Below are 6936 nucleotides of genomic sequence, written 5' to 3'. Positions count from 1 at the left end.
GTTCTCAATTTATTATTTGATTTTGGTCAATATTTATAACTACAAATTATTTGTGTTTGATTATTTTCCCAAATATTTTACTTGTTTATTAAAAATGGTAACTGCCAACTTTTTCATTTGTGTAGTGGAAAGTACTTTTACTTGATTTTTGCAACTGAGTTTTGGATTGATTTAATTCACTGCTAATGAAAGTTTGTAATCATTGTTAAAGATATTAAATTTTATAATTTAATTTTTAAAGTTTGAAAACTACCCAAGGAAATATATATACATATATATACATATTCAGAATGGAATTGATACAAAACAACATTCTGACAGCAACAAACTACACATATAGCTAGTGATAGAGCAGGGTGGCTTTGGCTGTAAGGAGTTTTTCTTCAGGTAAGTATTTTACAGCAGAGGCAAATGTATAGAGAAAAAAAGACTTTCAGAATACCCCCTTCAGATGTTATAGAAAGATCTTGACCTTTTGCGCAGTGATATACTTTTCAAATAACTCAGAGCATCTTGCCTTAGCAGCAGGAGAACATGTTTCCAAAGGATTTGTTTTTATCTTCCCTTTCTGGGGAACAACTTCTGAGGGAACTTAGGCTTCAAGGACTGTTCATCCTACTGAGGTCTGAGGAAGAATCAAATTCCAACTGAACAACTTGCTTTTTCTTTCTTGGGGTTTTTAAACAACTTCCATGGAAACTTTGGCTTCATACAGTGGAAGGGGTTCTTCCAACTTAAGTCTGAAAACACCATTTGATAGCTTCTCCATCACATCTTTTAAGATACACAGAAAAGTATGTCCCCTGCTGTACCTTTGACAAATTCCACACTTCCTCATTCAGGAAAGATGCAGTTGGTATCTGGAGGATCCAAAGGAAGGTGTTCTTCTCTTGTTACCCAGGGGCCTCCAACAGCCAGAAGGGTGACCTTCTCCTGTTTATACAGCAGTAGTTGTAATTTTACAGCAGGTTCATCATCTCTACTGTAAAATCTCACTCCAGCATCTAGGACAGTATCAACTCCTAGGCCACCTGTCTCTTCCAAACAGCTTTCAGCCACGTGGACTTTCCCAGTAGAGATGTCGATCTCTCGGGCTATAGTAGGCCTACCTCTTGCAAGGAACTGCTTGTCTTCCAGGCTGCATGCTGTTGAAATCACTGGGGCTCCTCTGTGGTGGGCTAACTGAATAGCTATCATCTCCAAAGCACTTGTTCCATCCATGATCAGCACCGAGTTCCCAGGAACAAGATGAGAAAGGGAATGGAGAGCTGTGTAGGCTCATAGTCCATCCCGAATGGTTCCAGCCACTTCTGTCCATGTAACCTTTTCTGGTTTATAAACCCAGCCCTTCTTGGTGGTCCACGTGGGGTTGCAGGAGGAGAGGATGGCAGGGGAGAGCTGTATGAAATACTTTAACAGTGGTCTCCAAACGTTTTTAAGAAGAGTAGTAGCCAAAATAAAAGACTGAGAAATTAATGTTTATATGCATAATATATAGAAATAAAGGAGGGAGATCTTAGAAGAACACTCTGAGTAACAGTTAATATTTAATTGATTATTCTTTACTTATTTAAACAAATTGTTTTGGCAACAATGATATTTAGAATAAGCAAATATTTTTCCATCTCATGCGGCCATAATTTTCTCTAAAACAGTCCACTGTGATTCTCTGAAGAATTAATAATGAACAAAAGTAATATTATAGCTGGCATTGAGCAATAGAAATGTCCACAGATATAAACTTCAAGCCAAACTCATTGCCATCTAATCAATTCTGACTTATAGTGACTCTGATGGCAGAATAGAGATGCTGCTTTGGGTTTCTGAAACGGAACATCTTCACATGAACAGAAAGCCGGTTCTTTTTCCTGCCGATTGGCTGGCGGGCTTGCACTACTGACACTGTGGTTAGCAGCCCAACACACAATCCGATGCACTACAGAGGACCGTTCAGCTATAAATAAGGTGTTAGATATTTGAAAAAGGACTTTGAGTTCAAATTATGAATGAGTAGAAGCATGGAAGAATGAATGCTTCTGACTCTTTTTTCCCTCCTTCCTTAACACCAAAGACACCTGACTGAGCAAGAGATTTGGTTTGGCATCAGTCAGAATTTCCTTCCGCTCAGATTTACCTTCAGACAGTTTTGTGAAATATGGAATGACGTAGTCTTTCTCTGAAATTCAATACAAACACAGGTACCCCATTTTATGTATAGAGGAGCAACTCATTCAAAGGCCATAATAAAAAAGGAGCAAACTAACAACAAAACAAAACCCAAACTCAATGCCATAGAGTAGATGCTGACTCACAGTGAGTTTAAGGACAGGGTAGAACTGCCCGTGAGTGTCTGAGGGAGCCACTTTTGGCAGGAGTAGAAAGTTCCATTTCTCTCAAAAAATAAGAAGAAATGGGGGAAGATTTAAATAATTCAATTTCATGTAAATATATACATTTACATCTGATATCCATATCTTCTCATTGGTACAGCAAGCAACAACAACCAAATAGCAATATCAACCTATTTCGTACTGGCTCCGAAACGTGTCTCTTAAAATTTTATCAGTTTATAGGAGCAAATCTGTTAAAGAAGAAGCTTTGGTGTTTTCTATAACTGACTGGCACGTGAGGAGTTCCTATCTTCCTCCTTCCAGGTAGCAGTGTTCAGTGGCATCATGTCTAGTTTTTGAAAACTGGTTTTCGAATACTACTACCCCAATTTCACAACTGACCTACTAGTCACAAGTCGATTAAAAACACTTCCAAACTTACGAATGCAATCTGAAATAGGCAATTCCTCAGCACCCAGAGCAGCTGCTGCTGTCATAACAAAAACTCTAGCAAACTATTAACTTGGGATGTCAACATTTCTGGAACCAGAGGGAAAATCAAGGTAAAACCTCAGAAATATTAGGCATACTAATGTTTTTTTTCTGTACTATAAATAGAAAAGTTTTAGATTATCATACTAAATTAACACAAGTCAGTCTGGGTTTATGGAGTCTTCCTCAAAAGACCAGAAATCAGGACAGATCCTTTACAAAGGAAGAAATAGTCCTTGATGGTTCTCCTTCTATATTCCAGATAAGATGTGTGTGCTCAAGATCACCAGCCTCGTATCAATGTCAAAGGGCAATACTAAATAACTGAAGTCATTATTCTGCCAGAATCCAGGAATCACTAATTCTGGGAAACTTAAAACTTACGAGGAATGGTATTAATCGGAGGATACCAACACTGTACCCTGGATTATGAGTTATAGTACAAAATTTGTAATTGCCAGGAAGACAATGAGTTGGTTTGTTTGTTTTGTTTTTGTTTTTTCTGAAAAGGGGGCAGTATGCCAAATGAATATGGGAACCAATGCATTTCTAAAGTTTTAGTTTAGCAAACTACAATTTTATAGCATATTTTAAGATTAGCTAGGATATCATAAAATAAGATGAGTCTGTGTCAGCTTTTGCTAATGCAGTACCACGCAAAAATTCTGTTTATGCAAACATTAATCTGGTATATGTATTATTTTCAATACTTTCATACATGCACACAGTAGTTTGCCTTCAATGAACATGATTTGCAACTTGGTTTTAGTGTTCTACCATAAAATATTTATGTTCTTCAATCTATTAACATAATTTATAGAGTAGTATTCAAATTGATGCCTGTGATCTAATTCAAATGTTAAATATAACATTTCACATAAATGCTACGGCAACAATTCAGAAGTAATTTAAGCTGGCATTCTGTCCTCTCCTATTGATTTTGTGACTGAAATGAAATAAGGCATTTCACAGAAAAATATTCACAAACCCTCCTAATCATTAGCCGTCATAGAAATGCAAGTGTCTAGAACAGCACCAGGTAGAAAACTGTATTCCAGCCACTCCTACTCCTTAAAAGGAGGTCTGAAACATGGTATTATGTTTAGTGATAGGAGCCAATTTATCTCATATGTAGCATTATGCCTTTATTTCTGAGATGTAGTTAATTACTCAATATAGCTCTTCTAGCCAAAGATCTCTTTTTGGTGATTTGAGGTAAATTCTAACTTTGACAGCTGTGATTATGGTCCCATTTTGAGGAAGTTTTAGATTATGCTGGAAACCAGATTAAGGTTGGAGAGATATTTTGAGGACCCAACATCCTAGAGAGTGTGATTTAAGCCACCAGCTTTTTTCCCCCTGGGTGTATGAGCTGCAAATGGCAAAAACCACATCTCCACCACAACCATTTTTGTGACATCTTCTTCCCAACTGATCATGTGCAGAAAAGTCACTAACACTCACTAACTGGTGGAGAATATCAATCCGACTCAAATTATTTCTCAAGCTAGAGACTTTGGGTTGCCACTTGGACGTGTCCCTGGTGACTTCGGGCCTGGCGAAGCAAGCGAGCTCTGCTTTCACTTTCTGACGTTTCCTGTTCTTGCTTCAGCTGGTGCATCTGACGGTCTTCTACCCCACCTGCTGACATGATTTCATGTCTGAACAAGGGGCTTGGGATTCACCAGCACCCACAAACATGTGAGACATGTCCTTAATACTTCTGTGAGAATTCTGTGAGATATTGCAGGGAATTTCAGAATCCCGGGATCTGAGAGATGTATTAAGGGGTAGAGTGGTAGTGGATATAAGGAATAATGGAAAGGTACAGCATTTTTGAAAAGTTAGTTATTTGGGTTGTCTTTAATCTTCTCCTTACTGAGACTAGTCCTTAATTAATCTCTCTCAAAAAGTAATCTTGACATTCCTTAAGTTAAGGGCAAGAAATCTAGATATTTTATGTGTCCCTTAGCTGACAAACAATTGATATTTTTGGAGGTCTGAATTGAAGGGTGTAATAAATGGAGACTTGGGCTAGTCCTGAAGGTAGTCAAAGAAGTGAGTCCTCTCAGCTCATGTGTCTTGCACCTTATTCAATCTGCCTAAAATTACACAAAAGCACACACCCATGTCAGCTGTTAGTTACTTAGCAAGTATCAGTTTGAGTGAATACTTCAAAGAACTCTAATCTTAGTAAAATGTGAGCTGCTCTCATGACATGAATCATTTCTACTCCACTACTGAAACATGAGTAAAGTAAAAAGAATTCCATTATTAAATTAAAGAAGCATCTCAAGGAAAGAAACAACTTAGCAGGGGCTTTGCTTCACAAGACATTAAGTCGTTGGTGCTCTAGACAACAAGCACCTCATGCCGGTCAGACCGAGGGGTTTCCAAGAGTGCCCGGAGCCTTCCTGTTGGAGGCAGTCCCTCATCTTGTCAGATCTGAACTTTCTTCTCAGATCACTCCTCCAGGTTCATTTCCAAACAGAGATACATATGTATTCAGTCCCTCTCCTGTTTATATATTACACGTTTGAATATGTATCTTTTGGATGAAGTGTATTTGTGATCAATGTCCTTGGTACTTTCATCATTATCCATGGACATATACAGGTAAGTTAAAAAGAAAAGAAAAAGAAGATGTAGAAGAGAAGGAAATCCAATGTACACATTGCTAATTGAAGCTGAATAATATAGCATTTTGTATTTTTGTTTCAGCACTCATACTGTTAAAAATGCACATTGCAAGGTCTATATATCAGGCCACATGTTTACTATCCTTTTTAGTGTGTGGTTATTGTAGCAGTTAGATAGTATGTTAACTTGCGCATGTGTAGGGGGAGAGTCTAACCTCTCAGTCAGGTGACAGCCTGATAATGCCTCCTTGGAGCTGTGGCTTTTTTATGAGAGAACCTGGGGACTTCTCCTATCTCTCTGCCCATTCATCATCACCCTTGCAGGGACTCAGTCTGCCTCAAGGGGTGGCTGGGATTGAGTTGACTGGAACCCAACTGGATGAAGAGGAAGAAGTTTGACCCTGTGCACTGGTGCATATTTTGCTGACTAGATTGGTGGACTTCTCTAGATTTGGCTTTGCTTGGGTAGGTTCAAACTGGAATAAAAATTGTTCTCATTAAAGAACATGCTTGACTCAGAGCACTGGGTTGATAGAAATGATAGAAATGATAAAATTTGGATACTCAAAATAAAGGGAGATAAAGACATGATATGGTTGGTTTACAAACTTTCATGGATGGGGGAAGATATTGATAGAATTGCAGAATTCAGGTGTAGGTGTTTACAAAACTTCCATGTCAGGCATAGAATATTTTAGTTTCATTCATTTATGGACTATGCTTAAAAGGGGTTGGTGTATTTTCAGTTGCACACATTTTAGTTGCCCACTGTTAGGTGCAAATATGAGTTTATTGTTGCCATTGCTTAGAGATTACGTATGGTTAAAAAGTTGTGTACAGATGTTAAGTTGACAATCGGTGATTTATGGCAGTTAGATTTTATGTCACCTTGCACTTGTGTAGAGTTGGAGTCCAACCTGTCAATCAGGTCACAGCTTGATGATGCCTCCAGGTAAGTACGGCCTGTTATAAGAGACACGCTGGTGATCCCTTCTCTTTTTTATAGCTCACTTTCCTTCATCTTTGCTGTCTTCAGGAGTGCCCCATGTTGGCTGTTTGCTGACCCTGAGAGTTATCAGCACCCTGCCATATTTCCACCAACCTTGGATCCACGTGACTCTGCGTCCACCAGCCAGTGATCTCCCTGCTTCCCAATTCACTTTTTTGTGTCATCAACCAACAGCTACAGGAGTCTGAAAGGGTTGCAGCTAGCATCAGACCTATTCCTTTGAGTTGGACTGGGCTAAGATGCCTTTCTGATAGAAAATTACTTCTGGATGTAAAGCTATTTCATATATGTATATGGGGGTGAGTTAGTTAATTGTGCCAGGCTGGCCGATAATCACATGTGGGGCTAATTGAAAGGCAGAGGGATAAATCGGTGGTGAAGCCTCGCCTTTCTAGTTCTCGGGTCTCTTGTTTTGTGATGGTTGCACCGGGTGCAACTGCCTTAGCAGTTCCCTGCTTCAGCTTGC

At 38.8% G+C, this 6936-nt stretch overlaps 1 pseudogene; it reads right to left on the bottom strand.

The window, feature by feature from the left end:
* Window positions 1–610: 610 nt before the first annotated feature.
* On the bottom strand, window positions 611–4473 carry LOC101663218 (annotated as a pseudogene).
* Between the last annotated feature and the right edge of the window lie 2463 nt (window positions 4474–6936).

This window comes from Echinops telfairi, unplaced genomic scaffold (assembly GCF_000313985.2).
Source record: "Echinops telfairi isolate 266 unplaced genomic scaffold, ASM31398v2 ScPeMD7_9;HRSCAF=40, whole genome shotgun sequence".
Classification (NCBI taxonomy): domain Eukaryota; kingdom Metazoa; phylum Chordata; class Mammalia; order Afrosoricida; family Tenrecidae; genus Echinops; species Echinops telfairi.
Note: the sequence above shows the minus strand (reverse complement) of the source record. Positions and strands in the feature narration are given on the sequence as shown.